Below are 9,325 nucleotides of genomic sequence, written 5' to 3' on the forward strand. Positions count from 1 at the left end.
CCAGGCCCTGTGAGTGGGACAGGGAAGTGCAGCTCTGCAGGTTCAGGCACATGCACGTTTCCATCTCACAACGGCTCAGCCCCACTGAAATCTGGACCAGCTTTGAGGAACTGAGGATCAGACACTCTCCCAGCAGCTGTTCCCAGATTTTCCCATGGCATGGCCTCACCACCCCAGTCAGAGCATCCCCAGGCAAAGGCTGCAAAGGGAGAATTCAGGAAATTGTGGGACAGGAATGGATGGACTCATGGGGAAGAGCTTGGCCAGGACAATGCTGCCTCTTCACTGGGCCTTGTCTGGAGGCCCAGGGGGGATCCAGGTGCCCTTCCCAGGCTGCAGCAGCCGGGCCAGGGCGGGGAGGGCGGGAGCAGCCCTTGGCCCCGCTGTGCCCGCACTGCGGCTGGGAACAGCCTCCATAAATACCGGAATGCTTTCAGCGTGACAAGTGTCAGCAGCTGTGAGTCAGCCCTTGGCACTGCCTGCAGCCACCAACCGTGCTCCCATTGTCCGGGGTCCCCTGGAATGTGAGCCCACAGTGACAGTGCTGCTGCTGCTGCCCTGGGCTGCGGGCACACCTTGGTGGTGATGCCCGGGATACAGGGATCCAAGGGAAGATGTCACTTCCCAAGAAGCACCTGGTGTGGGATTCAGTGAGGAAAACAGATCCTGAGAGCTCGTCCCAAGCTCTTCTCCCAGGAAAAAATCCGGGAACAGCTGCTGGGAGAGAGTTTGATCCTCAGTCCCTCAAAGCTGGTACAGATTTCAGTGGGGCCGAGGCATTGTGAGATGGAAACGTGCATGTGCCTGAACCTGCAGAGCTGCAGAGGGGGAGCTGCAGCCCTCAGCACCTCCCTGTCCCACTCACAGCTCCTGGCAGCCCTCCAGCACTGAATGATCCTCACCATCCTTGCCCACTTTATCCCAGTAAACCCAGAATAATCGGCCTATTCTTCTCCAGCCCTTTGTGCTGCACCCATCCGGGGGCCCTCAGCACACCTTGGCTCTACCTTTCCCCTTCCTGCCGTCCCTGCTCGCTCCTCCTCACCCCTGCTATTAACAGCAAGAGCTGTAATTACCATTCTGGCTGTGCCCAGAACCCTCTCCCTTCCCTCCTCGCAGGGTTTACGGTTTTTCCAACCGTTGAACAAATATGGGAGCAATTCCCCTGAATTGCCAGCCCCTATCAGTGCTGCTGTGGGGCACCTCAGCGAGAGCAAACAGAGCTGATTGTGGAGGGGGAAAGTGAGTGTGGAAAGCAATTGTTCTCCTTGAGTTCACCTTGATAACAGAGACGCCAGCTCCAAGACAAAAGCTGTTTCACGCTTCCATGCCCTGGGGTTGCAGGAGTCTCACTCCTGGAAAAGGAAAAATTGGTGGAATTAGTTAAAAACACAGTTCAGAGGTGGGAGGGAGAGAGCAGGCAGAGTGAGAAGAGCTGGGCTTCATTTCCCTTTCTTCTTCCACCACCGTGAGACCTCCAGCAAGTCCCCTGGCCTGGAGAAGCAATCTTCACCAGGATTATTTGTTTGGAAGCTGTCAGCAGCTGAAGTTCAGAGGTTAATGTCTCTCCCATCGCCGTGCTGTCAGCCTGTGCAGAAATTCCCCTGCTGAGAGGTCACTGGAACACAAACAAGGACAGGTGTGATGGCTCCATCCCACCCCATCCCCACCTGGTCCGGGAGCCCAGCTGCCAGCAGGATTTAGGGCCAAGTTTCCTTACAACAGGAGCAGCAGGAACAGCCTAACCTTGCACTTATGGGGAACAAACCCCTGAGGATCTCACTCAGCCTCTGTATCTGTGGGTACACACAACCACAAACACCTCCTGGATTTCTCCTCCTGGATTTCACCTCCAGGATTTCCCATCCTGAATTTGTCCTCCAGGATTTCACCTCCTGGATTTCCCCGCCTGAATTTTTCCTCCTGGATTTCTCCTCCTGGATTTCTCCTCCAGGATTTCTCCTCCAGGATTTCCCATCCTGAATTTTTCCTCCAGGATTTCTCCTCCAGGAGAGCCCCCCTTGCTAAGGAGCTCTGGAGGCTTCTCCCATTACTGATGGGAAACAAACCCCTGAGGATCTCACTCTGCAGAGGAGAAACCTCTGTATCTGTGGGTACACACTGACACAAACACCTCCAGGATTTCCCATCCAGGATTTCTCCTCCTGGATTTCACCTCCAGGATTTCTCCTCCTGGATTTCTCCTCCAGGATTTCTCCTCCTGAATTTCCCCTCCAGGATTTCTCCTCCAGGATTTCCCCTCCTGGATTTCTCCTCTAGGATTTCTCCTCCTGAATTTCCCCTCTAGGATTTTTCCTCCTGAATTTCCCCTCCTGGATTTCTCCTCCTAGATTTCCCCTCCTGAATTTCCCCTCCAGGATTTCTTCTACAGGAGAGTCCCCCCCTCTTGCTGAGCAGCTCTGGAGGCTTCTCCCAGCACACAGCTCCCCTGGGATAGCCAGTGGCCAGTGAGTCTGAGCCAGATTATGGATTTAAAGATGAAACTGCTGCTGCCTTACTGGGTTGGGCAAGTCCTGCTGCCCAGCAGCTCAGCCTGGGAGTGACCAACACAGCCTCCTCTGGAAATCCCTGGGATTTAGTGCTGATAGCTACTGGAAGGGCTCCAAGTGTGGGGTTTTTTCAGGCAGCATCTCCCCAGCCCTGTGTCACTGGTCACGTAGAGCAGGAGTGTGGCAGTGCTCGCTGATCCATGGCTGAAGTGCTCTTTGGAGGTGTCTGAGGTGTTCTGGCTCTGCCTGGCTGGGAGCAGAGCCTGGGGCAATGTCTGGAGACCAGAGGACACAGAAACAGCTCCCAGAGGCTCAACCGCAGCCCAGGAGTTCTGCTGCTGCTCACCTGGAAAACTTCCCACCTGGATGGGCCTGTGCTTCACACCAGGCTGGCCTTGTGGGGCTGGAGGAGATCCTCTGGTTCCTGGGAGCCCCCAGGTCGCAGATCCCCCTCAAACAACCCAGCTGAGGCTCCCCAGAGCTGGCAGAGGCACGGGTGACTCTGCAAGGGGATGGATGGTGTCACTTGGCACAGGCTGGGATGTGTCTGTGGTGGGGAGCCAGGAGGGTTCATGATTCACTGAACATGACATCAACGTGGAATGGCTCATGGCTGCATCCAGGGTGGATCCTGGAAGCCACTTTCTAAGGAAAGTTTTGGACAATGACGTCCCAGCTTCTGACAGTGGGTGATGCCACGTGGGACAGCCTGTGCTGCCTTTTCCTGCAGCAGTAGGGAGGCAGGTACTCCCCGTGTGAGCTTTCCTCACTGGAAACGATCCATCAAAAGCTGCTGCAGGGAAAAGGGCTTGTGGCTAAGGAAAGAAGAGCTCAGCCTCTAAATCTTTGAGGTTCTGAGAGCAAAATGCAGATGCAGGCTGTGCACAGCTGTGCTCTGGGAAACACTCTGGAGAAATCCAAGGTGTTTATCGTGGGGGACACTTGCTCAGGACGGTTATGTGCTGAGCATCAACATCCTTGGGGCAGGGAGCCTCGGGATGTCAGGATGAGCTCTTTGGCACATGCTCAATGTGAAAAATGCGTGTATTTTATGATTGGCTTTTCGCAAATATTAAAATGAATATTATATGTGTTGTGTTAGGAAGTAATGCTGTATTAATTCTCTTAAGTACTGTGTTAAATATAGCTTTAGGTTATAAAAATTGTTAAAATAGAAACTGTGCTATGCAGAATACTTTTTTTCAAAAGAAAGGACTCGCAGCGAGATAGCAGCCACAGGACACCTGAATCTTTCAGAGAAAAATAATTTATTGCCCTCTTATCAGAAGAAACTAATGGAAGACGCTATCAGGATTCAGAGGAAGAAGTTGACACTGACCAGACAGAATCCTGTATTTGAATGGAATTTATGCATCATGTATGAGGTGTATGAATATGCAACCGGCTGTTGTTTTTAAGGGTTAATCCTCTGTTAAAGTGGGTCCTTTTTCGGGCTCGCGCTGCCCAGAAAAAGGTACCCAGACATCTGTAACTCTTTGTATTTATTGTCTCACATTGTCCTAATTCAGATTGCCCAAATTATGATTACTCTAATTGTACTACTATTTTTACAACCATTTTATTACTATTAAACTTTTAAAAATTTTAAAAACCAAGCGATTGGCGTTTTTCACACTGGGGCAGGGAGCCTCGGGATGATGCCAGGACGAGCTCTTTGGCACACACCCCACCACTCAAAAAGAGGGGATTTCTCCGTGCCCTGCCTGCACAGCCAGGTAACTCCGGGTGGGAGGCACCCCTGGGTGCTGCCCCCTCGGCCGTGCCCGCGCAGGGCAGCGCAGGGGCCCCATCCTCCCGTGCTGTGCCCTTGCGTCAGTGGTTTTCCCCTGGCAGCGCCCAGCGTGTGCAGGCACGGACCTGGCGCTGCGCTCAGCCCTGCCCACGCCCCTGGCACCTTCCTGCCCCTCCATCCCACGCCCCTGGCACCTTCCTGCCCCTCCATCCCCTCCTGCACAGCCCCAGCCCCGCCGCAGGGCACGGAGACACCACAGAGCTCTCTCTCTCCTCATCCTTTATCCTTCCTCTGCTCCCCACCCGCTCCGATGCTTCCAAGCCTGATGTGACTTCTCCCCGGAGCTTTGCACTTTCAGACCGTGAAAATCGTAACTGTGAGGGTTGGAAAACAAAAGGGCCTTTTTCGCGGAGAGGAGGCTGATTAACACCCCCCTCGGGGCACCCGAAGGGCCTCGTCACCCTTCTGAGTAAATATGTTTTGTTATTCCATGAAAAGGGTGACTCACCTGGCGAGGAAGCCCGAGCTCCCCGCAGCCACACGTGGCTCTCACAGGAGCCCCGGGGGTGTTACAGGGTCTGGGGGGATGTGAGGGGCTGTCCCTGCCCCAGCACAGCCCCTCAGGGGTCCCCAAACACCGAGGAGCTCAATCCCCCCAGTGCTGAGTGCTGCAGGCTCCACACAGCCCAGCAGCTCCCACACCGCAGGAAGGGGCTGGTTTGGCTGGGGAACCTCTGTGGGTGTTTGGATGAGGAAACAGGACCCAGGACCCCACCTTGGGGGTGTTTGGGGTCTTCTCTGTGCCACTGGGGGAGTCCAAGGCAGGTCAGGAACCCCCAGAGGGTTCCTTGGGAGCTGCTCTGTACCAGCTGTGCCACCAGTGCCCAGAATGCCACAGCCCTTTGTGGCTTTTTCAGCCAGGTGTTGCAGCACTTAACACGTTTTCTTCTCTTTTGAAGGCTCCAGAGGAAAGAGGGAGGCTGGAGGAGGGAGAAGAGGAGGAGGAAGGAGGAAGACAGGAGCAGTGTGCTTTCTGCACAGATTTACTGCTCCATCTACTTCCCATGCACTTCTGGGGTGCTGGACATGGTGTCACTTCATTTCACTCCATTTCCACCTTCTGGAAGGTTTTCTGTAGCAGGAGGGAGTTGGTGTCAGTGGCAGCTCAGGACACGGGGCAGAGCAGCTGCTTGGGCCAATTCACGCCTTTTATTTGTTCTTTTTTTAGCTGTCAGGTTCATACTTTGTCCTTTATGAGCACGTCCTGGGTAGGGCCATGCCTGCAGAAATCTGCTCTGCACAGACAGGTCGGGTTTAGCCAAGGAAAGAAGAGGAGGCTCCTTCAGAGGGGTCACAGAGAATTCTGCCACAGCCACTGGAGGACAATCCCTTGTTCCAGCCCTTCTCCATGGTCCCAAAATTTCAGACCCAAGGCTTCCCACCTTGCCTAGCCCATCCTGCAGCTCCATGGATCTCCTCCCCTCACACAGGAGAAATCCAGGAGGAGAAATCCAGGAGAAATCCAGGAGGAGAAATCCAGAGGAGAAATCCAGGAGAAATTCAGGAGGAGAAATTCTGGAGGAGAAACCCAGGAGGTGAAATCCAGGAGGAGAAATCCAGGAGGAGAACACAGGAACCTCACACAGCCCGCCCCATCTTGCAGCCCCTGCAGCTCCATGGATCCCCTCTCCTCACAAAGGAGAAATCCAGGAGGAGAAATCCAGAAGGAGAAATCCAGGAGGAGAAATCCAGGAGGAGAAATCCAGGAGAAATCCTGGAGGGGAAATCCTGGAGGAGAAACCCAGGAGGAGAAATCCAGGAGGAGAAATCCAGGAGGAGAAATCTAGGAGGAGAAATCCAGGAGGAGAAACCCAGGAGGAGAACACAGGAACCTCACACAGCCCACCCTACCCTGCAGCCCCTGCAGCTCCATGGATCCCCTCTCCTCACAAAGGAGAAATCCAGGAGGAGAAATCCAGGAGAAATTCAGGAGGAGAAATCCAGGAGGTGAAATCCTGGAGGAGAAACCCAGGAGGAGAACACAGGAACCTCACACAGCCCACCCCACCCTGCCGCCCTGCAGCTCCATGGATCCCCTCCCCTCACACAGGAACCTCACTCAGTCCCAAGAAGAGGTGACAAAGAGAGGGATGTTTCATCCCTTTCTCCTCCTCGTTTGCACAGGTGCATTCCAGGGAAGCACTCCCAAGTCTTATTCATCACCAATATTTGTTCCTCTGAAAATGTTCTTTCATCTTCTTCTCAGTGTCTGGGGGTTTATTTTGCTCAAATCCCAGAAACAAGGAACCACATTTGCAGCCCTGCAGGAGGGATTCTGAGGCTCTCTGCCTCTCTTGTTCTTCCCCTGCCTGTCCTGTGGCCACTCCAGTTTTCCTTGGCCATTTCCACTGTGAGCAGAGTGTGCTGTCCCCCTGTCAGTCTCTCACTCCTCCCCATTTCCCTCTGCTTCCTCCTGGGAACAGAAAAGTGGCTTTAACTTGCTGCTGACCACCCCATCCCACCCATGCCACCATGGTCTTGCCCATTTACACACCTATATCAGCATTAATAAAGTTTAGGGATGTGTTAATAATGTTTAGGGCCTTCAGGGTGGCAAAACCCAGATGAGGCAGAGGCTTGTTCCTGGTGGGATTTTCACTGCAGGATTTTCACTGACTGGCATTGCTGCTTCAACCCAAAGCCTCTGCAGTAAATTCAGTGTAACCTGGGTTCTAATTGAGGTAACAGAGCCCTGATGTAATATTTTTACACCTGTGTCACACAGATTCAGGGTTAGGGCAGAAAACCCCCTCCCTGAACCCCATTAATTTTTCCCTGCTGATTTTCTGTGGACACAGAGAGCACAAAGAAAATGTAACAGCTTGGCCAAAGAGCCACTGAGCTCCTTGGCCTCACTGCAGGACCAGCAATGTCAAAGCCAAGAGGTAAATGAATGTTTGTTTTTTTCTGAGGGGTCTTGTGATATCTCTGCATTTGCTTCAGCACTGGGCAGGAGTTTGACAGCCCTGCTGCAAACAAACCATTTTCTACAGCAGCTGCTCCCCCAGGCCATCTCCTCATGCCTTGCACAACACCGACAGAAAAGCAGAGAGAAAAGACAGAAAGGCAACGTTAGGGCAGAACAAGAATTGCAATTTGGCTTCCTAAGTGCCAATGGCAGCAACATCCCAGTGCCTGACAGAGAATTGCATCACTCCAGGACACAGAGGCCTCCTCAGCCTGGGGCCAGCACTGGCTGTGAACACACAGCAAACAGCTTTGTCCTGATTTCTGGGCTGCTGAGCTTGTTGATGGCAGCAGGAGGTGACAGTGGAAGGTGACAGTGGAGGTGACAGTGGAGGTGTCAGGACTCACCACAGGTGAGTCCCATCCAATCCCCACCTCAGAGAGCCAGGTGCTGGCTGGAGCTGGGCACTGGCATGGGGTGGCACAGCTCAGGGTCACTTTGGTGTGATTTTTGGGGTGCTTTTTCCAGAAGGTAGCCAGCCCTGAACACATTTTCTCCTTCTGAGCTTCCCAGGGCTGTGAACACAGTCAAAGCCTGTGTGTGCTCAGAGCTGGCTGCAAATGGGACCAGAGCATGGTGTCACCTCGTTCTACTGCCAAAACCTTCCTCTTCCCCCAGCCTTGGTGCTTTACTGTCCTTTAAAACCACCCAAACACCCCAGGAAAGAGAAGATGTTCAGCTTGAGGGACCCAACCCAACATTTCTCCCATTTGGTCCCCTCCAGCTGGAGTCAGGCTGATGTGTGTGAGACACTGAACGTCCTCAGGTTAGAAATTCCATCTGCCAAGGATGTCATCCAGGTGAATTTACCAGCCAGGAAAAGGAAAGCTGCCAGGAAATCACTCCCACTGCAATCCCACAGCAATCACAGATGGGAAGGGGCTGTGCTCTCCATGTCAAACTGTTTGCCCAGGGATGTAAGGACAGGAAAAAACAATGGCTGGTAATAAATGAAAGGTTGGAAAGATTGTAAAGTGAGATGAAGGAATTTAAGGCAGGGAGTTTATATGGCCTATTTCCTGATAAAATCAGACGTTTCAAAGTGTCCCTTCACAGTGTGGCAACACTGCAGCGAGCCCAAGGCATTTATGGGCAGCAGAAGAGGCAGTTTCCTTGAAAGAGGATATTTCAGGGACATGGTTTTAAAGGTTGCTCCACGGCTCTGTGCCCACTGACACTGGAAGAAGCCCTTGAGCCAAAATGTCCAGCAATCCAGAAGGATGCTGGGGGGTTGTTTATCATCCCCTGCTCCTGGGGAGTTATTTATCATTCCCTGTGTGGGAATGCTGAGTGCAGCACTCAGGCCTGTCTGCTCTGGGCTGGACACTGCAAACACATATTTGAGACATGGTCACCTTTCAGTGTGTTTTTCAGTCTTCTCCCTGTAATTTAGCAGTGATGACGGCGTGGCAGACCCTGGGATGGCGACAGCCGCCCTTTAACCAGACTGATTATGGCTTTCCCTTTGAACCAATCTCCCTCCTCGAGGCAGCACCTTTGCCACGAAGCAGTAACCCAGGACAGGCTGTGCCCAGGTCTGCTGCTCCTCCCAGAAATGTCTGTGCTGCCTGGTACCCCTGGAAAGAAGCAGGAGGAGCTCAACCCCAATGCTCCCGCTGGAAAGGAACAAAAACTTGTTGTTCCCTCTGCATTTATTGTCACAGCAGAAATGTGTCTGGGCTGCCTGGTACCCCTGGAAAGAAGCAGGAGGAGCTCAACCCCAATGCTCCAGCTGGAAAGGAATCTGCGCTTGTTGCTCCCTCTTCATTTATTGTCACAGCAGAAAGGTGTCTGTGCTGCCAGGTACCCCTGGAAAGAAGCAGGAGGAATTTAACCTCAGTGCTGGAAAGGAACACAAACTTGTTCCCTCTTCATTCATTGTCACAGCAGAAATGTGTCTGGGCTGCCTGGTACCCCTGGAAAGAAGCAGGAGGAACTTAACCTCAGTGCTGGAAAGGAACACAAACTTGTTGTTCCCTCTTCATTTATTGTCACAGCTGAAATTCGGACAGGCTGAAGCACTGTCCCCACCAT

Source organism: Zonotrichia leucophrys, chromosome 27 (genome assembly GCF_028769735.1).
Source record: "Zonotrichia leucophrys gambelii isolate GWCS_2022_RI chromosome 27, RI_Zleu_2.0, whole genome shotgun sequence".
Taxonomy (NCBI): Eukaryota; Metazoa; Chordata; class Aves; order Passeriformes; family Passerellidae; genus Zonotrichia; species Zonotrichia leucophrys.